Below are 26,412 nucleotides of genomic sequence, written 5' to 3' on the forward strand. Positions count from 1 at the left end.
ACACCCACCTAAGGAAAAGCCACTTTGTGATTGAATAAAGGAAGACATATGTAAAGTGGAATTGAGGAACTGAAATTGAGTAGCTGAACTTTATAAATTGGTCAAAGGTAAACAACCAGAAGCGCTGGGAAGTATCTCAAGGAATTGAGTGATTTTGGAACATTGAGAGATGTGAAAGCTTGGGTATGGGAACCCCTCTTTGATAACGTGAACTATTTGAACAGTGAGGAAGGGAAACCCCTTTTCCACTAAAGAGCTGGAAGAAGCTTTGAACTTTTATTTGAACACTTCTCATTTGATGCGGACATCCCTACACATTGTATACATTTAGATGTGAGGGCAAGTACAGGTTTTGGACACAGAACGAGCGAGCACTCGTAGCGTTACTGTTCAGGAGGAAAGCAGAACAGATTTTACTGAACGAGGTGGAAAACCAAATCCAAACAGAGGATGCAGAAGGAAACACTGTGACCAGCTGATGAGTCCAGAAGTGGAAAGCGAAAGCATGCGGTTACTGCCGAGCCAAGAGGTTAAATCCTTAACAACAAATGTAACAGGGAACTCCTGTTAAAAACCAGACGAGACATCGCCCGGATAAAAGTGGAAAGTGAAAGCACGTAGCTCTTGCTGCTTATTGAACAATAAGGGCATTGAAAAAAAGAAAAACACTCCAGAAAAGGCTAAAGTATCAACAAAAATGTCACAGGGAGTCCCTGTTAAAACTGGATGAGACATTGTTTTCAAAATAAAAGAGTCTTATACCTCTGACCACTTAAAAGATACCCTCAGGCTTATCCAAGATGGCTGCCGGAGAGTTAAGTCGCACTCTCACGAGCTCTCAATCAGGCCTTTTGAAAGGCGTATCATATTAGCTGAGGAGAGCACTGCAACAGGGACATGGAAGTCGCAGCCCGCGTGTAATCAAGATGGGAGATAGCCAGCAGACAGTGAAAAAAACAGAAGAAGCAGAGTTTGGCGGCCAGTAAGCAAGCTGGTGGGTTTCCCTCGGCTGGAATAGTTGCCTTGGGACTCCGTGACAAGTGTAACGCTCACCTGATTCCCGTAGAGGCGCCGGTCTTGACTGGGCGTATACCGTATCTTCAAAGGTGATGTGTAACACACGGCTGGCTCCTTGGGCTGGACCTCTGTGCACTGTATGCCTGACTCGAAGGGTAAGATGTCTGCAGATAGAAAATATGGGATTAAATAACTGGGTTATTGAATGTCTCTCTCTTCTTCCCTTTCTCTTCTCCTGTAGAACCCCAAAGGTTAACGCTCTCACCTTAGGTAAGTGAACGCCGTGCTCTCCATCTGCCTCGGGGCAGGGTTCTGTAACCAGTTTCTTCACTGGATAAGGGGAGTAGGCCTCTTGACTTCAGAGGACTGCTGTCCGTCGTTTACTGCACGAACGGTAAGTTTCGAGTAATCCTAATGTCTTTAAAGTCTTTAGTAATGATGTTTCTTGTTTTGCAGGGTTCCGGCGATGGCGGATGACGGGCTGAAGCGAGTTGAAGATGGAGCCCGTGTGATGAATAGAAGCGCCTGGAAGCACGTAAGTAAGCGCTTGTTGCCTGCTTCACGATGCGCTCTAACTGTCTTTTTATTTTGCAGGTACAAGTTCGGAGCGGCTGCAGGGTGCCGGAATACCTACTGGGTTAGATGTGGAAAGGAGTAATGGCACGTGAGTATTAAAGTTCCCCAATGTCTTTAAACGCACCTTGTTTTGTCTTTCAGATGCGGGATGCAGCGCCGAAGGCCTCCGGAGCGTGCGAAGAGTTGGTAAGCTTTTGTCTTTCAGATGCCGGAATGCAGCGCGAGGCGTTGGTGACAGCCGATGGACCAGGTAAGTGAAGAGCTGTCACTGAAGACCGTAATGCTAACCTGTTCTTTCTTGTCTTTATAGGTGTTGCTGAAGACTGGATTCAGGATGGTAAGCCTTTTTCCTTAGGCCCAGGATCAGATGCAGAAGACACGATGAGCGTTCTGCTGCAGAGGATGCAGAATAACGCAAAGCAAGATTCATCCATCGGGTGTGGTTTAAAGAGGATCAGAGGCTCAACTGGCAGGCAAGTAAGCAGCATGGTCTGCTGCAGGTAAGTCCACCCAAGCATTATGAGCCCGGCGCTTCCAGCGCTGGGACTGGGCATATTTATGAGCCTGGTGCCACTGGCGCCAGGACTGGGTCCAAAAGGTCCCAATTGGGACTGGTTGGCACTCGGAACCTGGGTTATGGATCTGCTTCCAAGGGAGTTGGGAAAACCCTGACCTTTTGGAAGCAGAGATCATGACAACAAGAAGGTGGGGCCTGCTGGAGTAGAAGCTGTGAAGATCAGACTACTCAGAAGAGTCAAGTCGAGGGCCCCAGAGCGGAAGAAGAGGACCTCCGGCGGAACAGAGGCATTGAATAGGCATCCTCCCTGACCGGCTGCTGGAGTGTGAAAAGGAGAGGAGTCCCGGGAACAGCAAGAGCCCCCACCAGAGAAGAACCACGATGGGAAGGCAGAACACCGAGACTGGGCATACGTGTTGTGTGCTACTGAACAGCTGGCCTGAAGCCGGGAGGACTCGGGGTGACGAGAAACAGAGGGGGAGGAACGTCTCCCCCCCACAGTAAATGCGCGATGCAGGGCGCAACACTAGCTGAAAGGCAGGCGGGACCGGGAGGGGGCCTCCCATGCAGTTTGACTAGGCAGATGAGGGAAGATCTACTTATATATACAGAGGCAAATTTGTTTAAGGTTGACACCAACAAGGGACATCGGGGATACCTTGAGACTAGCTACTAAAGGACAAGGATTTGGGGAAAACGCCCATATAAGTGGGCTTAGCAACTACAGGCAACAGATGCATACGTCTCTTCCACTCAAAACCTACCAACATTCCCCGGAAGTCATACAATAAGGGTAAAGTATCAAGGCATAGAGGACACCAGCTGGAGCACATAGAAATAAAGGACAGAAACTGGAGCATTCAAGAGGGGGAGAAATACTTGGTGACCGCAGGGAGTTACTTCAAGGAAGGTTTAATTGCCACTGGGTCCGCACATACGTGGAAGCAGCCAAACAGGGCTTGCTAAATCACGTCGAGGTATAAGCTCTCCTGCAAGTATAAGGAGAAGCGCAGGAGAACGGGACCACACACAGATGCCAGGATCAAGGGGGAAGCAGACCCCTTTGCTGCCAACCACAAAGAAGAAAGCCAAGTGAGGTCAGCTAGAAAGGAGATGTCAGTGGTCTCCATCAGAGACAACTTCGGGGGAATCTAGGTCAGCAAAAAAGGTTGACGAAGACTTTCAGGCAACCGGTGAAATGGCCCTCAGCAAAGAGGACTAGCAAAAGTGTTTGAAAGGTATGGAGGAGAGGATGACAGTATCCCCCCAGGAACAAATGGTGAGCCTAAAAGAAGAGCTGAACATCTCCCTGAAGGAAATCAGAGACATCAACTCCCAGGGAAATGGGGTGGACTTAACTGAACAAGGCCTGTCGGAAGTGGAAAAAGAAGTGCAACAGAACTCAGTGTTATTGGAACAAATTGCCTCTGCCGCACAAAATCTGGAAATCTAGACTGAAGACTTAGAAAACTGTTCAAGACCTTCTAACATAAGAATTGAGGGGCTGGCTGAAGCAAACTCTGATGTAGACCTGAAATCTATAATGCAGCAGTGCTTTGCTACCCTTCTGACGGACACAGTCCGAGATGAGATCCGGATTGATCGTATACATAGAGTGGGACCTAAGAGGAGCAGAGAGGGAAACCGACCAAGGGACGTCTTGGCGGCATTGGCATCTTATGAAGAGAAAGAGAGAATCTTTAGGGAGGCAAGGGGTCAGGACACGATCATGGTTAACGGATCGCAAGTAAGCCTATTTCAAGACCTAGCCGCTTCAACGCTCCAGAAAAGAAGAGCAATGGGCCCAGTGACGAGAGTACCAGTTGGAGGGAAACAGTCCCCTATAAATGGACCTTCCGCTTTGGACTGGTGTTCCCCTGGGAAGGCCGACAGCAAAGAGCCACCACATGTGAGGAAGGACTGGCTATCCTAGGCCTGGAAGTGGACGGAACAGACTATGGAGATCAAGGACGCAGAGTACAACAGCAGAGACACAAGCCCTTGGAATGGACTACTGTGCATGGAAGGAGAGAGGACAAGCTGAAAGGCCCCCGACACAATAAAAGAGGAGAATAATAATAACACAATTTTGGCATAACAAGTAAAAAAAGAGAAGCCTGGGGAAAAATGGGCAAACTGAAGAGAAGGGTGTGTATAAATGCCGTCCTCAAGGACAGAGGGTCCTGTCCATTGGGAATGAGCAAGTCTTTTCGGGAGGGCGTGGGGCACCACTTGGACTCTTAGAAGGTTGGAAATAACCTTGCGGGTCCAGGAGGAACGTGGTTGGTTCCCACTTGTTGGGATGAATCCTAGGATACCGAACCTGGTCCGAAGAGGGGTGGGAGGGGTGTTGGCAGGGTTCAGGGGGGACTGCAAAAAAAGTTTGCAAATACATATGGGAAGGAGGAGTTCAAAGGGGGAACACAAAGCAGTGAGGGGGCGGCGGACAATAGAGTAATGACAAGGCCACTACAAATGTACTCACATAATATACAAGGTCTAAACACTCCGATAAAAAGGAAGAAGGTAGCCACACAGATGCGGATATAATACTCTTACAGGAAACGCATATTAGGGAAGGGGATGCTCATAAAACACAAATACAGCAGTACGCACAAATATACCAGGCAAATGCCCGCAATAGAACGGCGGGCATCCTGGTGGGCCTAAGAAATTCTCTGGGGGCAAAAATTATCAAAACTTAAGCAGACCCAAATTGGAGATATGTCTTTTTGCAGATGCAGCTGGAGAAAAGGGTCTTGACAATAGGTACAATATATGCCCCCAATATAGGGCAGGAAACCTTCCTGTATCGGACGCTGGGGAAATTGGACACGTTTGCGGAAGGTGAGATCATCTTTACAGGAGACTTTAATCTAGCCTGGGACCCCAAGAAGGATAGGAGCGGGCCAGCTATTAGTAAGGGGATACACCCATCAATGGCAGTTAGTGAGCAGATGGGGGATGAGACCTTTTGGAGGACTAAAAAGCAGCAGTACCCAGGGTATACATGTTTCTCCCATGTTCACCAAACGTATTCTAATATAGACTATGCATGGGGCAGCCCTGAAATATTAGGGGCACTAACGGATATAGGGATAAACCCGATCTCTGTCTTGGACCATGCACCGATAAAGATATACCTTAGGGGGCTGAAACCAAGAAACTCACGGTGGAGTTGGAGAATGCCGGGAGAACTCATTAGGGACGAAACCGTGAGGGGCAAAATTAGAGTATTTTTCACTGAATGATACGCAGGAGGTCCCCTCGCATACTGTGTGGGGTGCTTTTAAGGCAGTCTTGAGGGGGGAGTTAATCTCTTTAAAAGCTCAAAGACAAATAAATTGGAATAATAGTTGGAGACGGCACTCGGATAGGCCCAAACAGAGCTGACAGGGCGCAAGAATAGGGAGAACTATAGAAAAGTAAAGGAAGCACAGAGACAACTGTGGCTGCTCAGAACTACAAAGGCTGAGAGTGTATGCATTTAAACTTAATAGCTTGCGAACGGATAATAAAATGTATGCGGGAGCGCAAGAATTATGCAGCCATTCCTTACAGCGCTTGGCCACGCCCCCCCATTTGATGGCATTTCTTTGGTATTGAAGGCAATACTTGGCATATAATGGTAGCACTACAACTTGACAGGCTTTACTTTACATATTATTATATACCTGGCATGTGAGGCAGTGACTGGCATGATATGGCAGAAACTGTATACAGTAGGCTACACTTGGAATATTATAATAGTACCCTAAAATGGTGGACACTAAGCATATAAAGATTATGCCTGTCATGTGAGGCTATGAATTTCCTAAAATGGCAGAAACTGTTCACATGAATTTGAATGTGGAGGTAGTGCTCCTGCTGGTTCTGCCTGGTATACCCTTGTCATATCATGAACCCAGCCACAGCATAATAAGGCCTCACTTAGCCAAAATATGGTTGGTACCTAATAGTATTTCGTTTGATTTAATAAATATATTATTTTGTTTATTTATACGCTTATTGCCTTTCTTTTAGCTTTATTTCAGATTTGACTCCATTAAAAGAAAAACATTACACGGTTAAAATGAACAATTTCAATATGCGCAAATATATAAAACCGTCATAATAATAAAATACTTCATCAGTTGTCGAATCTATAAGAACATCTTCAAATTAATTCTTTGCTAGCACTCTATTTCACATCTTTAAATAGTCATTACACAGTCAACATATTAGTGCTCTACATGATACATTACTTCATCTAGATACATGGCAGTAGTAGGAAAACCAAACAACTATTATACTCTTAAATCACTTGAGTGCATTCTGTCTAGGAATTCTGACATATTAATGCGCGCTTTTTCCTCTTTCTCTCCGGACCAGTCTCCAAAGAAAATGTGCTATTGCAAAGGTTAAATCTATATAGCTGGTCAGATAGCACAGCGAGCTAAGCGCTCACCCTGATATCTGTGTACAATCATTGGTGGCAGGTTCGAATCCCAGCAAGGTCAACTCACCCTTTCATCCTTCCGAGGTCTATAAAATGGTTACCACTCTGTGGGATAATAATGTCTTCTGTTATTTGAGTGCTCTGAGACCTGTGGGTGTGTAGCGTTATATAAGAAATACATTATTATTATTCTGCACAGCGTAATTACGTCTGATAGTGTCCCTACACCACGATTATTTAAGCAAGGCTTTAAATTAGAGTTTCTAATATTTGTGTATAACGGGTACATGAATAAAAAGTGCTCTCCTGTTTCTTTCGAGCTCTTGCAGTAATAACAATAGTCATGTTGGGAGCAGCTGCACTGTTTAGTAAAGGTGTCAATCGGAAGAATGCCAAATCAAACTTTTAGGTAGGGTCTTCAGGCCTGAGTCAGCCCCACTTAACCCAGATAGGTTTCATAACCCACATCTAATTCATACGAACAATATTCTTGGCCTAGCCAGTTTGCTAAACATCATGTAACAGTATTTCCCAGAGGGCGCTAGAAAGCCATCCAAGATGGTGGCTCATTAGAGAGCTCCGTACCGTGCCCACAGAAATCCTGAAATAGTGCCATTTCGAGTCTGCTCACTCGTGGAACCAGCAGTGAAACTAGATTGACGTCCTGGAGAAGACATACATGTAGCTGACGGCGACTGGAAAGCAAGCTTTCAGCTCCTTCGCCGGGAGCCAGCGCAGCGCGGCACAGCCTTCCACCTTGGTGGCGCCCTAATAACAGCTGGAGGGGCGGGCAGAGCCCAGTGGTAGTGTCCCCTGCAGATGCGTTGTGTGCCTGATCTGAGCATCGCTGCAGGGGCTGTGCCGCCTTGGCGCAGAGTGGCCCGTGCGTGGGGGCTGCCGAGTGCTGGTGGCTAGGACGGTGTCGGGCCCACCCTGCGGTGTCCAGCGGATTGCCGCGCGGCCTTCCGTACGTGCTACACTACAGCTGCATGGAAGCTAGGAGGGATCGGCGCTGTCCGGCAGTGGACCTGGTGACATCGGGGGTCTGCGGGCAGGGATAGGTGGTACCAGCCCGTCCGGAGAGAGCTTGGACACCCCCGCCTGGCGGGCCTCGTGTTGGTGGTCCCCTGCCTGCCCCCCCCGCCTGAAACACATCATCAGCATAAAGAAACCGGCAGGTCCCGGGCGAGCGGAGGCTGCGGGCGGCGCATCGGCCGTGTCCCCTGGAGCCGCAGTGACTACCTCAAAGACAACTGCGGTGGCCTGTACCCCTCCCTCTATCGGGGGTGGCAACCGCCATCTTCAACCCAAAGCACCGGCGAGTGGAGTGTCCGCCCTCCCTGGGGCCGTCTCATCTGTTTACACCCAGGTAACATCTACGACGGTGCGGGCGCCCCCGGGGGCTAAACGAGTGGTTTTCGGTGGCCTCTAGGGCCCGGCTGTCTGACTCCCGATGCGGGGGCACCCCCTCGCCGCCTCGGAGGCATGCTTCGCCCGGGTGGCGTCTCTAGAGAGATATCAGCTCACCTTCAAGGGCCAAGGGCTGCTATATCACCTAATCACCAGTGTGGCGACGCACCCCACGACCTGAGGCAAACCCACCACCCTGCCTGGATATGGCTCCTCATCATCGGCATTGCAGACCCCTCTTTGGATCTAGAGTTGACCCCACTTCAGCAACAGGTGGGTCTGCTTCAGCTTCAAGCACTTGACGTGGGGGTCAGGGTGGGTTCAGGACCTTGCTGTGAATTCGCGGCCCCGTAGGAGGAGACACCTGCCTAAAACATTGCGGCATCCACATCACGACTCTAGCACTAACATTGTGGAGCTGACACAGCCTCTGTGCCCTGGGGGCGCCGGCATTAACATCATCCGGAATCTTGACGATGGGCGGTGCAATCCTCTTCAAACCCAAACTACGTTCATCTCACGCTTCAGAGTCACTGCAAAGTAGCAACCGGTGGTGATCCACTAGCGGGGCAGGGCCCGCACCGTAGCTGTGACTCTCTGGTCGGGGGGACCGTCCCTGTCAGATGCCCCGAGGCCATGCCGGCCCCCTGCAGCCGCGCTTGGCGCCTTCACTCCCCACCGGCCGCTGGGATAGGTGGGTACATTTCAACTAAACGAAATGGGTAAAACTGATGAAGGTCAACGCAAGCTGCCCTTTGAGGTCGGGACCACTCCCAAACCATCAAAACAAATGCATCGACAGTGGCTTGGCCCTCCACCATGGACCTAGAGGAGGACCTTATGTCTCCCCCACCAAATGACATTCGTGAAATCCTTCTGGAGCTTAAGGCTGGCATTGGTAATCTGGATATCAAAATGGATGCACTTTCGTCCAAAGTCCATCTATTGCAGCACAGATAAGACGAGCACAGTAATCGTCTCGACTCTGTTGAACAAAGAGTATCGGATCTAGATGACAACACCTCTGTACTGACCACCAGAGTCACGTCGCTGGAACGGCAGGTGAAGGAAGTGGTCGCGAAGAACGAAGACCTTGAGGGACGCGCCCGCCGAAGTAATATTCGGCTTGTGGGGGTAGGAGAGCAGCAGGCTCCGGCAAAAATGGAGGAGTTTGTCAAACACCTTTGTAAAGACCTCTTTGGAGCAACGGAGTTCTCCTTGCTCTTTGTGGTAGAGAGGGCACACCGGATCCCGACTAGCCGCCCAGACCCTGGCACCCCACCGCGCCCCATTATTGCAAAACTTGTTCATTTCCGTGACCGGGTGCCATCCTCAGGCTAGCACGGGAAAAAAGGTGACTTACAATATGAGGGTGACAAGATCCAGTTCTTTCCTGATTTCTCACCCTCAGTCCAGGCGTCGCGGAGAACCTTCACCAGTGTAAAACGCCACCTACAAGAGGGACATATCCAATATTCGATGTTTCCAGCGAAACTGTGAATCCTCCACGGCAGCAAAACACAATTCTTTACCTCCCCAGAAGATGCCAGCGCTTTCCTAGATGAGCTAGGATGCCAGCCTCTGCAAAATAAGTCAAATCGGCGTCAGAGAGAGTGCGGCAGAGCGGACCCCCCCCCGTGAAGCGACTCAGGGAGGATGCTGCGCCTTCATCTATATGTAACGGAGGGAGGTACAGCAGGGCACTATTGAAACTCTTATCATTGTGCACTGTTCTTGGGAGGCACTAGCGCCCCCGGCTCGGCACTATTTGTTTTTTGGGTAATCTGGGGGGAGAGTTCCATTACGGGTGTGTTGGGGGTTACCCGTTGGGCCCCTATCGGGGGCTGCCACCGGTACTATGCATCTTACTCTTCATACGCCAGGGGCGTTGCAATTCTGATTAGCAAAAATATAAACTTCAAGCTGGTGGAAGTGGCCAGAGGCACAGAAGGCAGGCACCTGCTTGTGAATGGGATCCTGGCGGGAGTACGCCTGATCCTGGTGAGCTCCTACGGCCCAGACATGGACAATGCCACCGATTTTGACTGGGTAATGCAACATCTCGCAGACATCTCTAACGCGACGGTGATCTGGGGAGGAGATCTCAACACTGTTCTAGACCCCGAGCGTGACAGATCACGTACAGACTCCAAGTCAAACGCGAGAGCAAGTTCTCAAGTCCGTGAAATCTGCGACACCTATAACTTGACAGACATATGGAGGCATTCCCACCCATCATCCTGTGAATATACGTTCCACTCGTGGGTGCATGGGACCAGCTCACTCCTTGACTACCTCCTAGTGTCCAGGGACAGTGCATTACACTGGAGCGAGTGTTCAATCTTACCGCGCACCATCTCGGATCACTCCCCTGTCCTGTTGGTCACCACCCTGGCAAATCAACAAGCTCGAAGCTGCTTGTGGAGGTTTAATTCGGAGGCGCTCCAAGACAGTGTTTGTGCAAGAACTTCAGGAGGAGATCAAACTGTTCCTCGACTTAAACCAAGACACAACCCCCGCTTTTGGAACCCTCTGGGAAACTTTGAAGTGCTATACGAGGGGGGTCTGCATTGCAAAAGAATGTGGGGTGCTAAAAACGATTTGCTGCGATCTATGCAAAAGTGAGACTTGCCTAAAAAACCTGGAAAACTCTTACAAATCCACTGGTGACCAAGCCACGCTCAGCCTTATTAGGGCTGAACTGGACAACTTCAGGTCTATGGCAGAACGGGAGGCTTGCTACCTTGCAAGAAACCACCGGATACGCCCATACGGCAAGGGACAAAAACCAGGGGCCCTTCTAGCGAGGATGCTAACAGCGGACAAGAAGCCCCCTACCATTGAGTGCATATGTGATCGGCAGGGAAAGCTGGTGTATTCTGAAGAAGAGATTGTGGCAACCTTCCGTGAATACTACTACAGATCCCAATCCTCGAACTCCCCTGATGCCCTTTGCCAGTATCTCGATGATATCGAACTCTATTGGTTATTTGATGAAATGTGGGCACACCTCGACAGATAGATCACTGCAGAAGAGGTCCTGCGAGCCATAAAAGAACTGCCAGGATCCAAGGCACCTGGTCCGGATGGCCTAACGGGAGAATTTTATAAAGCCATGGGGCCCCTGCTGCTCCTCTACTGGTGGCAATGTTCGAGGAAGCGGAGGAGGCCGGGCGCCTACCCTCGACACTGAGAGAACCAAACCTGATCTTACTGCATAAGATTGACAAACCCCCTGACGAGTGCTGCTCGAATCGACCCATAGCACTAATCAATCTAGATAATAAAATCCATGCCAAGATTTTGACCAGCAGGCTACTTCCCTTAATGCCCGGACTAGTACTGGCTGACCAAGCAGGGTTCGTGCCAGGTAGGAGCACTACATTTGGCATCCGTCGGATGTTCAGCATCATGGAAGCGCTAGACCCAGCCACTCAAGCAATTGCCGTGTTCTCGAGGCCGAAAAAGCATCTGATTCTGTTGAATGGCCATATCTGTTTGCTGTACTGCGCAAAATGGGCCTGGAGTCGTGCTTTCTCAGACTAGTCTTGCTGCTATACAATCAACCCCAGGCGGTCATCTCTATAGGTTCCGCGAAATCCACCCCCATCGAACTGCAACGCGGCACCAGGCAGGGTTGCCCCCTGCCGGCACTGTTGTTCGCCTTGGCCATGGAGCCCCTAGCGGCTATTCTGAGATCCAAATTCATGGATAAAGGCCTATCTATAGGACCGCATAAACTGATCCTGTCCCTCTATGCCGACGATGTGGCCCTCTTTCTCAGAGACCCATCCGATAATCTGAACCCAGTGATGAGAGAAGTTCTTAAATTCGGCACGTTCTCAGGGCTAAAAATGAACAGCAAATCAATAATTTTCCCTTTGACAGAGGCATTCACAGGTGACTTCAATTTTTGATGGGAATATTCCAGGGTCCTGTACCTTGGGATAATGCTGTCCCGGAACCGCAACGACATCTTCCGCGACAATTATGGCAGAACCATGGCGCAACTCACTGAGAAGGTAACGCGTTGGAAACAGCTTCCTTTGACACTCTGGGGGACAGCCTCAATTGTCAAAATGATTATACTCCCCAAACTTCTATACCTCTTTACAAATGTACCACTATTGCTACCACAGAGGTTCTTTCGCCAACTGAAGAGTCTCGTCTTGGACTTAATCTGGGCAGGTAAACCCACCAGAGTCGCATATCCCATCATGACTCAACCCACGATGAATGGTGGCCATTCTCTACCTGACGTGAAATGCTATTATTGGGCTGTGCAAGCTCAGTTTTTGAGCCACTGGTACGCGACCCAATCGGTGCGCCCACATGTTCAAATTGAAAGAGCTTTGGCCACCCCTTACCTCCTGAGAGCAGCAATCTTGGGTGAGTTAACTGTTCCAGCGAATACCCTGAACATGGCACTGACCACATATGCGGTCTGGAAGAAGATGGCACGCAAGTATAACATCGTAGATAGATACTCGCCTCTCCTTCCAGCAAAATGTATTCTCGGAATCCCTCTTACAACAGAGAATGTGTACCTTCAACTCATAGACAAGCTGCACATTGTCCCAATCGACGACTGGTTTGCCGACGACACCTTTCTGTCACTGCAACAAGTAAAAGAACAGGGCGCAATCACCTCCATAGACATATTTGTTTACTTCTGGCTCCGGCACGCACTCAGCTCCAGGTTCTCCTCTTTCCCAAAGCGGCCATCCACCTGTAAATTGCTGCATGATACAATCCTGGCGTGTGGGGAAGGCAAGCTCGTCTCGACTATCTATAAAGAACTACTTGCAACAACACCACCCCCATTGTCTACTAAATCCAGATGGTAAACAACCCTAGCGGATGTCATCAGTGACGAGGACGGGCGCTATAAACGGAAACAAACGCAAAAAGTTGCCCTCAACTCAAGATTCAAACTAGCCCATTTCCATTTTCTCCATCAAACTTACCTTACCCCAAGTAAATTGCATCGGCACCATGAAACTATTTCCTCAGCCTGTGAGAGGTGCAACTTCACCCCGGCAACTTTTTTTCATCTGGCCTGGGAGTGTCCCTCTATCAGCCGGTACTGGGACGAGATCCTGACCGCAACTTCAACGATTGTGGGAGAACAGATCCCAAGGTGCCCCTTAGTGACCATGCTGGGTTGCACACGTAATCTACCTTCCGCAATAAGGAAACTCACGAACCTACTGTTGGTGTTGGCGCAACGCCAAGTTGCGATGTCCTCGGGCAGGGGTCCGCCACCATCACGGAGACAATGGCTTCAGGATGTCACTTATTGCCATGATGTGGAAACAAACCTTATTAAAACCTTGCCACTCCACACCCGCCCTCCAGAAATCTGGGGTCCATATGTAAACTACTTGCTGACTCAGGCGGACTAGAGGTGGAGGACCGAATCCAGACCAATGCTATATAAGCAAGACCGGTCCCTGAGGTCCCTTACTATGCATTAAAGCATTTAGGGGCATTGTTAAAGTTAGCTGTGATACATCGGGGTACGAAGAGGGGAGGTGGGCGGCGGATCGGAGTGAGTTGATTTTGCATGGTGTAACTTCTTCTGGGGTTCATATGTTCCTTTGGTTAACCTGGTAACAAGTTGTTGAAAAAGTACCAAAATAAAGTTTAAAAAAAAAAAAGAAATGTAACAGTGTTTCCCATTTGCCTTAAGAGCCTTTCCTCTGATAATTTGTTTAGTACATTCAGTGATAGATTCAGGTGACATTCACAAGGTTGTCCGCCAAATTCTTGGGTGTTTTACGCATTTCAGCCCATGGGCTTCTTCGCAAGTCAGCACCTCTACCAAAGATCTCCTGTACACCCCTATGTAGGTATTTATTTACAAATGTATCCTGTACTGCACGGGTTTCAGCATACCTAAGTGTTATATGCCTGACCATCCCAGAACCAGGTGTAGGAGCACTGTTGAAGCACCAGTTGTCAATGAACGTACCCTTTTTAGGAATTGATTTTCTGCCACTGTGCAATTATTTGGTGCAATGATAACCCCAGATTTCGGCTCCATAGAGAGTTGCTTACTGAAACTTTGCTTTATAAATTTCCAGCATTGGTTTCGGAATGGTATATTTTTCTGGTCTTCTGAAACAACCAACAGATGCCCTGTCTGCACGAATGTCGTTGGTCTTTTGTGGACTTGGTCAAACCATGACCCCCTGGAATTAAATTTTAATCTCAGGAAGTCAAATGAAGATATTACTTAAATTTTTTCTTTCGTTAACCCTGTATTCATTTTCCAAGTTGGTCTTTTTTCCGCATACAGACCATCGCCATTGTTTTTCATTGATTTATTTCCAAACATTTTTCTGCACATATTTCTCTGAACCATAGGAATTGTTTTTTGTCATCACTTGCTGCTTTTGAAATAATAACCCTCTCCTGGACAGCGATTTCACATTCCTGGATTTTCAAGGGATAATTTCCTGAAGATATTAATCTTCATCAAAAAGCACTAATTAAAGTTCTGAAATGGTGCAAAGCAAAGTTCCACAGTGATAAACACAAAGTTACAAACAAGTGCAAAACCAAGTTCCAACTCCTGTCGTTCACCACCATTCAAGTGAATGCCTCCCTGCTCCTGATGTTACAGGACTCACAAGTACCAGGGGGAATGACTCTCTTCCCCTGGCTTTTCAAGTGTTCCACAATATTGAGAGGATGATCCTCCTCTCTGTCTTTAACAAGGTTTCCAATGCAACACCAAGGGGTATGTTTTTCTTCCCTGGTGGTCTTCTTAACTTTCACAATATTAGGAGGAACTCTCCTTTGTTGGATTCTCTCCAAGTGTTCTGGCAAAACCACAGGTTCACTGTCCTGCCAGGTCGTTCTCTTTCTTAGTCTTCAAAATGCCAAGAGGACTTCTCCACTCTTGGCTTTTCTCACAATGTTCTGGCAAAACCCTGATTCACTCTCCTGTTAGGTCTTGCTCTTCATAATACAACTTCAAGTAAATAGTTATGGGTCCCAGACCCTGATTTCCCTTTTCTGGGAATCTGGAAGACCTGGTGCAACAACCTCCAAGGTACCGCCATGAGGTAGAGGCCTCTGGATACAACTCAGTTTCTCATGTGGGTCCCAGACCCTTATTTCCCTTCTCTGGGAATCTAGCAGACCTGGTGCACTAAACTTCCAGGTAGTGCCATGTGGAAGATCGCTCTGGATGCACCTCGATTTTCCAGGTGGGTCCCAGATCCTTGTTTCCTTTCTTTGGACGTATGGCAACCTGGTGCACTAATCTCCCAGATACTGCCCCCCAATTTCACATGTGGGTTCTAATTTAAGTATAAGGCCCTTCCTTTTAATGATCCCCAGGACACCCTGGAGCAGGGCATCCTGTTCCTTTTCATTGTTCCCCGAAACCAGAAAATCCTCCTAAAAGATCTATACTTCTGGCATACCACTAAGTAACTCCTCCATCATGGGGTCTGGCATGGATTCACATGCTCATGAATATTCCCCAACGTCAGGCTGGGAATCCTCTGTAAAGAAAAAATCAGTTTCAGTTTCGTTTCTGAACTGTCTTTCTGCTCATAACCAATCACTGGTCTCTGGGTCATACTGCCCTCAGACAATGACTGCCCTCTACCTAAGCCCCTCCTCTGGCAGCCATCTTCAGATTTTTACCACACGTTCAAGTGTTCGGAGTCCTCGTGCTATAGCTCTCGAGCTTTTACTGCGTTTTACTTTTTTCCTAAGAGTTTACTCTTATTTTTCGGTCAATTCGAGCCTCAAGCTCCACCGATTCCTCAAGGGCGAATTTTCATTGAGTTTTCTCTTCTTGGAGGATTCCGGAAGATCTTTGAGGCCTACCCCGCGTAGACATGGCCCAGGACAAGGAGTCACGACGCCTGTTGGATCGAAGCTCTTTAGGATCTGCCCAGGATGTGGATTACAGAATGTCCTCAAGGAGGATGAGCACTCCCGGTGCCTCTACTGCCTTCACGACGACAAGTCGTACGTGGAAGAGGACTGCGCGTTCTGTAAGAACATGTCCGCCCGGACATTGAAGGACCGTCAGACTCGACCCACTAACTGGCTGGAGGTGAAGAGCCCAGCAGCAGGTGAGAAGAAGTCTGAGCGGTCTTCTAAGACCTTTGAGGGCGCTCTGGTGACAGGGGCCCAACAAAAGGCAAAGCACCGTGAGTCCGCGGGCACCGGGAGCACCGTTGGTTCAGGCTCCTCGGCTGCCAGGCAGGGCGCGATGTCACCGACGCCATCATCCACGAGCCAACGCTCTGGCTCGGGGAAAAGGAAGTCGGAGAACCCAGGTAAGCTTCGGGAGAAGTCCCGGTCGATCCCGACAGAGAAAGCCAAGTGGGGGCGAGGCGGTGACCCTCCCCCCGAAGGTGAAGGCCCCAGACTCGCCCAAGGTTGTGAAGGCCCTGATTCACCCGGCGAAGGCCTCGATTGAAGGAGTCGTGGCGGCCCTGGCGAAGCCTGTGGAGGCTACCCCAGTGTAGACGACTTCCGGGCCTAGAGTTTCCCTGCCAGCCCGGAGGGAATCATCTTTTCAGCTGATCGAGAAGACCCCTGTGAAACCCCGGGATGAGAAAGAGGAGGGGGACACAGTAGCCATAACAGACACAGATGCCACCTCCGAAGATGAGCTGGCTGGAGTCAAAAAGATCCTGGACAAGAAGTTTGAGGAAGCCAGGTCCTACGGGAGGGATCAAGACGAGGCGGACGAAGAGAGCAACAGTGGGGCTGACGAGGAGCAGTGAGCCACGGAGGAAATGGAGGTCCCCGCACCTCAGCCGCCGCTCACGTCGCAACCAATGCCTATGCCACAGGACAACTCGGGAGCAATCTTCATGGCTATCCAGACCCTGTGTACGGAGATAAGGATAAGGTTGCCCTTATCCCCAGCGGACGATCCAGTGGCGACTGGACCGTCATGAAGCCCACCGAACAACCGCAGGTTAATCCATCCTGCCCCTACCTTCCAGCCTTCACCTCCATCCCCTCCACCGACGGATGAGACGGGAACGGAGACGGGGACGACGGGGACGGCCGACGACAATGGTGACGATGGGATGGATCTCCCATCACCCCCTGCTCGGAAACCCCTTAGTCCCCCCTACAAAATTGGCTCCTTTCACGCCATGATCGCCAGGGCATCGGAGCTTTTCCAGCTTTGCCCCGAAGAGCAGAAGGAGGGTTTCCTCTACCAACGACGGGAGGCAAAGAGGAAGACCGTCCTCTCAGTCCCGTTACTGGACAACATCTGGGACGAAGGACTGTCACTGCTGAAGAACCCATCCACGGCTCCTGCGAAGAGGGACCGGTACGAGAAGATGTACCGGGTCCCAGACTCCGCCCCTATGTGCCTCAGAGGACAGCTGTCCCCGGATTCAGGGGTCTCCACGGCGGCTAAGAAGAAATCGGCAGAGGCGACGGCATCAACTTCCACTTCCCCACTGGACGGCAAGGGGAAGAAGCTGGACGCCATAGCATGACGACCATCAAATCGGCCAACGCCCTCGCGATCGTGGCACGCTACGACAGAGCTGTGGTTCAAGATCACTCCCCTTCTGGATTTCCTGCCAGACGACAAGAGGGCGAAAGCCCTTGAAATCCTACAGGAAGGCGAGGTGGCTTCGGACCACGCCTTCACGGTGGCCACGGACATCGCCGACATCGGCTTTCGCCAGATGGGCAACAGCGTTTGCCTTCACCGGCGCCTTCACCGGCGCGGTTGTCTCAAGGCCGCCGACTTCCGTCAGGACATACAGACCAGGGTACTGGACATGCCCTTCGACAGGAACAACCTGTTCGGCAAGGCAGTGGACGAGTCACTGCAGGCCATCAAGGCAGACACCGAGATGGCCCGGGCCTTGGGTTCTCTCCATCGACGGCCGTCCATTCGAACCTCCGGAGGCAAGTCTCAAGGTGCCTCCAAAGGATTCGGTGGTGGCTATGCGTCGCATGGCCAGGCGGCACGCTCTTAGTCGCAGGAAGCATACAGTGGCCGCAGCAAGGCCAGAGGACATTGTCGTCATTGCCAAGGAGGCCAAGGCGGCAAGGCCCCGGCGAAGCAAGACTGAACCGGCCGTGACGTCGGGGCCCCCACCCGAGCACCCCGGTGGGAGTCCGGCTGGCGAATTTCGTCAGCATGTGGGAGTCCATCTCCACCGACCGTTGGGTGCTGAATGCTCTGGCCCACGGGCACACTCTGGAATTCCAAAGAAAGTGTCCCGGTCTACCACCCGTGGCCAGGAAGGAAAACCATGTGCCGCAGCTGCTTCTGGAGGTACGAGCAATGCTAAAAGAGGGCACGATAGAACTCGTCCTGAAGAGGCTCCGGGGCTCGAGTATACTCGTGGTACTTCCTCGTCCGAAAGAAGACCGGAGGCTGGCGGCCCATCCTAGACCTTCGCCGCATCAACAAATACATAAAGTTCCAGAAGTTCCAGATGGTCACCCTTCAGCAGGTGCTGGGACAGCTGGAGGAAGGCGACTTCCTGCCGTTGCTGGGCTTGGAGGATGTTTACTTCCACATCCCCATACACAAAGGGCATCGAAAGTTCCTACGATTCGTGGTCCAAGGGCGACACTACCTTCGGGTTGAAGTCGGCACCAAGGGTCTTCACCAAGAGCCTGGCACCGGTGGTGGCGCGGCTGCTCCTGCAGGGGATCCACGTATACCCCTAACTGGACGATTGGCTCATCCGAGCAAATTCAAGGAAACTCGCCGTCGATCACACAGCGAAGACTGTTCGCCTGCTCACGGATCTGGGATTCTCGATCAACTTGACGAAATCCCACTTGGTACTGTCGCAAGACGCCCTGTTCCTGGGAGAAAGACTCGACACAGTGGCACGGTTGGCTTCACCGTCGGAGGAGAGGACGAAGGCCATCCTGGACAAGGTACAACGGCTGTTGACCATGGAAGTGGCCAGGGTGAGGTCCATCTAATCCCTGCTCGGCATGATGTCATCGTGCATCTACGTGCGTCTATGCATGTTGCAGATGAGGCCACTGCAGGAGTTCCTCGACACCTGTTGGATGCAAGTGGCGGGCAGCTTCTAAGACAAGATCTCCCCCAACGAGATGTTCCGTCAAGCGATCCGGTGGTGGGGCACCCGCGCGCACATCGCGGCGGCCACAGACTTCCAGACCCCAGCGCATCAGGAGACGGTGACGACAGACACCTCCCAGGAGGGATGGGGAGCGCACACCAGAGATCTCCATGCAAGAGGTCTTTGGCTCCCAGAGGAGAGGTCGCTACACCTCGACGTCCTGGAGCTCTGGGCTGTGTTCTGGGCCCTCAGGTCTTTCCTTCCGTCCCTCGGGGGCAAGGTGGTACGGATCTTCACCGACAACACCACCACGATGTTCTACATCCGGAAGCAGGGGGGCACCAGATCCCCAGCCCTATCCAAGGAAGCCTAGGATCTGTGGCACTGGGCCGTCGCCCAGGGGATGTTCCGGGTATCTTCATCTGGCAGGAGTGAAAAACACTGTCACCGACTCACTCAGCAGGGAGCTGTGCTCTTGCCACGAGTGGGAGCTTTGGCAGGACCAAGTGGATCTCCTATTCCGCCGATGGGGCAGTCCCCAGATCGACCGGTTTGCGACAGCTGCGAACACCAAGTGCCTGAGGTTCGCCAACAGGTTTCCCCAGCCAGGGAGCATGGGCAAAGCATTGGGACGTGTTAGGGAGAATTCTCTGTTAAGGCTAATTTCCCAAACCTAGTCCCCCAGCAGCTTTGCTGGATTTTTGGGGTTTATTTTTTTCTCCTGCTAAGAGTGAGACTCTTTTTCTCCCACTCTTAGGCATGATTTGAGATATCCTTTTGACTTTGTATGTGTTTTATGGGCTATGGGGTCTTTTACTCCATAGGGCTTCATGTGTTTTTGGTATGTGTGTTACACAGCACCCTCAGTGCAGTAACACAGGGGTGTCATAGTGACCCCCAAACATAGACTCCATACCCTGGGACTGACTACTGTCTCCCAGGGCATGTAAAGTCACCATTGGCTTTACTAGTCTCAAATTGTGAACAGAACAAGTACAAACCATCATATTGTGGAAGTACTGGTAGGGGTAATTCGATTGCCCCTGGGTCTGTTTTCCAAGGGGGCACTGTGCAGTCCCCCCTTGTCGAGTTTCTGGCTGGTGGCAGTGGATACCACGCAAAATATTCCACCAGAATATTTCTTATGAGATTTTCCCATTTGATTTTAAACGCACCACTTTTTGGTGCAATGTTAAAGATACCGCCGGTTTATTTATTTAATATTAAATTCACGGTCGGTCTTTTTGCCAGAACTCGGTTTTAAAATGGCGTTTGTGTTCGCCTCTGAAACTCTAACCCAAGTCGAGCCCTTTGTTCTACTTTTTGGCAGGCTTCTCCACAGATGCCCTCCAAATGGTGCCACTCTGTCTGGGGTCAACAGGATGTGTGGAAGGGGGATTAGGCACCCTGGACTGAGTTGCCTTGGCAACTCAAGTCGCACTCTTGTGTGATTGGCCCAGTGACAGCTAGGCTGATGAATGGGGGTTTTGCTGCATAAAAGCAGGGCTTTGGGGACTGGAACTTCAGAAGTCGCCACAGGACCTAAAGAATCCGAAGAGGGGAAGAAGCTGAGCCATCTGCAACGACGAAACCACCGGTGGAGCCCTGCTGTACGAATTCACCACTTCCCCGACGACAGAGGAGATCTTCTTCCAGGAGAGTCTTCTTCCCTTTGAGCTGGTGGGATCAACCAGTTCACCTTTTTCGCCTTCCTGGATCGTCTCGTGGTCGAATCGCCCGTGCCAAGCACCCCAGCGGCTGGATAGCCACGCTTCACCACTACCGCGAATAAAAGGGTCGTACTTTTTAACCGGTAAACTCAGCGGCTGGTTTCTTCCCTGGCAGTGCAACGACCTCCAGCTTTCCTCCACGTCGAGATCCTATCTTCCTCTGGATGAAGCCCAGACTTGCACCCGCTGCCAGGAACAACTGCCCCCGCTGGAGCTTTCTCACCATTTCAGGTACTGTGTCCCGCCTGGTCTCCCTTGCAACAGACTGTCCAAGGTGTCCCGTAAATCCTTGACTCTCTATCCTGGGGTGACCTCGGACCTGTTAACATTACCTTTCTAACTTGATCCAACCTCTTTTGGCTTTTCTGCAAAGACTTTGAGTGCATTTCCACTGTGTGATCTTGGGCACATTCAGCATTGCTCTCTCCAAGAGTGGGCCTGGCCTATGAACTTTTTGCTCTACAGTAGACCCTGCCTTTCTTGACTTGCTGTGGTTTCTTAAAAGTGTTGGTACTGTGTGATTTTCCTATTCTGGCTTTTCTCTCCCTTTTTTAACAAATTATTGGAGTGCCATCTACGGTTACGCGCTCACCTCTGTTTTGCTAAATAAGTGGTGTCTTAACCTAGACTTGTCGAATAATTAACTAGGGAGGTATATATATTTATAGTGACTGTGTTTGAACTTGCTTGACATATTAGTGGCAGTGTATTCTTATAAGTGTGTTTTTAAATAAATAATTATATACTTTTATACCAAAGCTCTGGTCAGTGTTTGCTTGTGCTACTGTATTTTTAGCCCTATTGTGTATACTCTATATACTGTCTAACTCATCTTGAGAGAAGTCTGACTGCTCAGCCACAGCTACCAGGTAAATATGGGTGGTGCAGACTGCTACCAATTGGGTTTACTGCTAACTCCTGTAGTCTTAAACTTTTTTGCAGTGGTCCCTAAGGGAACTGCACAGGTTTCTGCCTAACAGGATGGCCTGTTCCTGTATGTGTTCCCACTGTTGCCCTTGCTTCTGCGACTCCTCAATCAACTCAAATGGTCCCGGTGCATGATGATCCACGTCGCACTGGCGTGGCCGAGGCAGATATGCTTCCCGGACCTTCTGGACTTGTCCGCGTCCGTCCCCCCTCATGCCCCCCAGCGAAACTGCTGAAGGATGCAGATCTTCTCGCCAGGGAAGGAGGCATCATCCTACATCACAATCCCGGATCGCTGAACCTGCAGGCCTGGCTCCTGCAGCACTAGAGTTCGGAGGCTATGATATCCCGGCGGACTGCAATGAGGTACTTGCAAAGGCCAGGGCATCCTCGACTCTTAGGTGCTATGGACATAAGTTTAAGGGGTTCTCTGTCTGGTGCCGTGCACAGAAGATCAACCCTCTACAGATTACGGCCCCTCAAGTGCTGCCGTACTTGCTGTCGCTAGCCAAGGCGGGGCTGGTGCATGCCTCCATCAAGATCCATCTGGCGGCTATCTACCACTACACCAGAACTCCGGGGCGGTCGTCATTGTGGTCTCACCGCCTGGTGAAGGAGTTCATGAAAGGACTGTTCCGCTCTTTCCCTCCGGCTCCGGCTCTGGCGTGGGAGCTCAACGTGGTTCTGACCAGGCTAATGGGTCCCCCATTCGAGCCCCTACACTCGGCACCGTTGAAGTTCCTATCGTGGAAGACAGCTTTTCTTGTGGCCATCGCCTCCGCACGACGAGTGATAGAGATCCAGGACCTCTACTGTAAGCCTCCTTACCTGACATTTCATGAGACAAGGGTAGTGCTGAGGACGGACGGGTGTCCAGTCAATTCGTCGAAAAAAAACTGGTCGACTGCAATTTGATCGACGCAATTTGGTCGAAAACCAAATGGTCGAATTTTTTTATTTATTTATATATTTATTTTTCGGGTTTTCGTTTAGTAAAAAAAGGGGTTTTTAGAGAAAAAAAGGTGTTTGCGGGGGGGACCCCCCCAAAAAATAAAAAAAAGGGTTAAAATAAAAAAATAAAAAAATTCGACCATTTGGTTTTCGACCAAATTGGTTCGACCATTTGTCTGGTCGACCAATTTTTTTCGACCAAATGTCTGGCAACCCTGAGGACGCACCCCTCTTTCATGCCCAAGGTGCCGTTGGACTTCCACCTCAACGAGCCCTGGGTGTTTTCTTCCTGTCGCCTTTGTCGCCGGCTGAGAGGACTTTGCACTCGCTGGATATGGCTAGAGCTCTGGAGTTCTGCGCGGACATCACAGCTGTTTGTGAACTTTGGACCTATGAACCAAGGGAAGGCCCTCTCGAAGGCTTCCATTTCCAGATGGCTCTCCGGCTGCATCATGCACTGTCACCGGTTGGAAACCGACCGTTGTCCGTCCTTCAGAGAGCCCATTCAACCAGAGTGATCGCTGCTACCACAGCGTTCCTGTCTGGTGTGCCCCTGCTGGACGTCTGCAGGGCTGCTATGTGGAGGTCGACGCACACCTTCACAAGATTCTACTGCGTTGACTGGGATTCCAGGGAGGAGTCCAGAGTCAGCCAGGCAGTGCTGCACAACCTGTTCGCTTGATGGTGAGCCTGGTGAGGAGGTAAGAGATGCTTAATGTTGAGCCTTGCCACCTCCCGTGGTTGTGCATGTGTGTACTGCTTTGTATTCTTGTATTCATGAGCATGTGAATCCATGCCAGATCCCATGCTGGAGAAGGAACAAGTTACTTATCTGTGACTGTTGTTCTCCGGCATGGGTCTGGCATGGATTCACATGCAAACCCTCCCTCCTACCCCTCTGCGGCTCTTCTCTTGGTCCTACAGCCACTTTACGTGCTAACAAATCTGAAGATGGCTGCCAGAGGAGGGGCTTAGGTAGATTGCAGTCATTGGCTGGGGGCAGTATGACCCAGAGACCAGTAATTGGTTATTAGTAGAAACACAGTTCAGAAACGAAACTGAAACTGATTTTTTCTTTACCGAGGATTCCCAGCCTGATGACGGGGAATATTCAAGAGCATGTGACTCCATGCCAGACCCATGCTGGAGAACAACAGTTACAGGTAAGTAACTTGTTCCGTCTCATGCAGCTGTATTTGGTGGTATGCCATGGGCAAATTAAGTGTGGTGAAATATTTTGCAGAGTTCATGGTCACTAGCATTTGAGTTATGTTTTGCAAAAGCAGGTTAACAATCAGCCACTCGTGGGAAGCTTTAGTGAGGAAAATTGAACAACTGACAGGAAACATATAGCAAAGAGCATAACCTGTCACCTGCAAGGAGACGCGGGAACTCCTATCCTTTAATAGGTAATACAGAACATTGAGGGGACTATAGAAGAGTACATCTGGCCACAGGGAAAGACCTATATTGGGCTACAGACCAGACACCAGAGAGGAGCAAGAAGGAGGCTAAATACAGGTAGTTGCTGAGAGTGAGAAAGAAATGTAGGAGTCTGCTGAGGGGTAGATCGTACCTCTTTCCTATTCTGATTTCTGCCAGTGCCTGTGAGCCTGTTGAAGGCTGTATCTCAGGTGTGGACTGAGACCAGACCAGGAGAACCAGGGAGAGACACCAGAAGAGATTAGACCAGGAGCCATTGTCAGAGAAGGAGAATATTTGGCTGGAGGGTATGCACATCAAGGCTGACAAAAACCTTAAGCAAGACCTATTTTATGTTAGGAGGGTGCACAATAGTATTATCAGCCTAGCAGTTGGCCAGTGGCTACAGGCTAATAATATCTGAACCTGAGACATACTGTAAGGCAAAGGGGGAGAAGTACATTTCGGTATAAGTTAACAAGCAGACTGGGCACTGTATTCCGGAGACTGCATTTGAAAGCCAAGAAGAGGCTTGGTTATATCACTGAGACTAAGTTTAAGCATGGAGGCACTCTGGCTTCAATGCCCCGGAAATGTATGCAAGGCATGGGAAGATCAGTATTCCCATAGCTAAACCATTTGGCGACTGTTATTCCATCCATATACCTTATAGTAGGATACTGTGTATTCTTTACAGTGTGTTGTCCCTAAACACTATAGAATTAACCCCAATCTCCCTTACACTGTTAATATAGAGGGTTGAACTTTACTTGTTAGTTATGCATTCTGCTGTTCGTTTATTGCACTATTTTCACACACTTGGTTGGGCATTTCTATTGCTCTGGTTATATTTTTAGCTTCTTGTAAACTAGGATCCGTATCCTAATAGCTTTTTTTCAACAGTGTGATCAGATGTGTGAAGAATGAGTTAATCATGCAGATTCTCTTATGATGTTCCTCAGAATTTTCATGCAGCAAACACCTGTGATGAATCCAGGGAATTCGTTCCCTCTCCCCAAGGGGGGGGAGAGGGGGAACACCCCCTTTGGTACTAGGGAGTTGAGTCCACCAAGCTTAACACCCCAGGGGACAGGGTGTGTGGGATTACAATGAGGGAGATGCCCCCCTCACAGGATAGGTAATCCCTAGAGAGGGATATGTATTATCCTCCCTTGTCTCCAGAATTCCACACGTTTGTTGGCATTATGGGGCTTGACGAATGCAATGAGGCATGCACCCAAGGGTGGAGTGGCTTTTGACCCTCTGCATGCACCATATGCAAGTCCACGCAGAAAACCAGTCTTAGGCCCTCATGCTACAGTAAGGAGCAAGAGCACCTCCACGTTGTTGTGAGGCCAGAGATGGGCCCAAGGAACCGCATAGGAGCCACATAGAAGAGCCTTCCTGGGAGGCATGGTCTGGTGCAGAGCAGAACGCAGCAGATGTAGTGTTTGGGTAGTGGTCAACCCAGCAGAAGCCTCAGGCGACGAGACACAGTGAAGAGGAAACAGGACCTGCAATAGAGGAGATGCAGAGATACCACCGGGAAGCCGCTAGATGCTGACAAGGAGGAAGCAGCAGCTTCCACACCACCAAAAAAGACCTACGCCTCTCTGACTGACCCGACTGGAGGAGCACCGTGAGACAGCAAAAGGTGCGTGTTTGCTTTGGGCCGCCGAGAGGTGGGCAGCATGAGTGAAGCAGACCCTGAGAGGCGGTGAGAAAGAGATGACCCCCAAGCAGGGGTGAAAGCAAAAGGACACAGAAGTGGGGTGGGAAACCAACCCTGAGAGGGCGGAAAGACAGAGGAAGGGGTGAAAGTGAACTGGGAACCTGACAGACAACCGAGAAGAATTACCAAGCCCAAAAGTATAAAACACCTGGAAATGGTACAAGGTAAAAGACAGTAAAAACCAGGAAAACTAGAGAGTGGGAAAAAATGTAGGATAAACAGTAAACTAACAAGAACGTTTTACCCAACACAGTGGGGTAAACGAGACAATTGTGTGAAGTGGGCACTGGAGTCGGGGAGCCCTTTTTGAAACCGAAGATAAAATAGGGCGTCATATGCCAACCATCACTTAAATCATTGGGGCAAGAAGAAGCCATTGCTTTGTTTTGTTTGATTGTTATTTCTTTTCTGTATTTGTGGCAGGGATAGGAGTTAGGTTAAGTTAGGTTCTGGACGACGCAACAAATCTTATATATCTGGATATCCTTACAAGCATCCTTTTGGCATATTTCTTTCCTTACGCTCGGAAGGTCTGGAGAAGGAGATAAATATTTGTGTGACTAAACAGTTCAGTATCCAAACATATATAATTCTGACTTAACACACACCCTACTGAGGGTGACAATCTATTTTGT

The 26,412-nt window shown here is 50.0% G+C and overlaps 1 protein-coding gene across 2 annotated transcripts in view; it reads left to right on the forward strand.

Moving 5' to 3' along the window:
* CFAP206 (cilia and flagella associated protein 206) overlaps nt 1-26,412 on the forward strand; it is a 901,100-nt gene that overhangs the window by 637,800 nt on the left and 236,888 nt on the right. The gene's annotated exons all lie outside the window — the stretch shown is intronic.

This window comes from Ambystoma mexicanum, chromosome 4p (genome assembly GCF_040938575.1).
Source record: "Ambystoma mexicanum isolate Mex_15411 chromosome 4p, UKY_AmexF1_1, whole genome shotgun sequence".
Lineage (NCBI taxonomy): Eukaryota > Metazoa > Chordata > Amphibia > Caudata > Ambystomatidae > Ambystoma > Ambystoma mexicanum.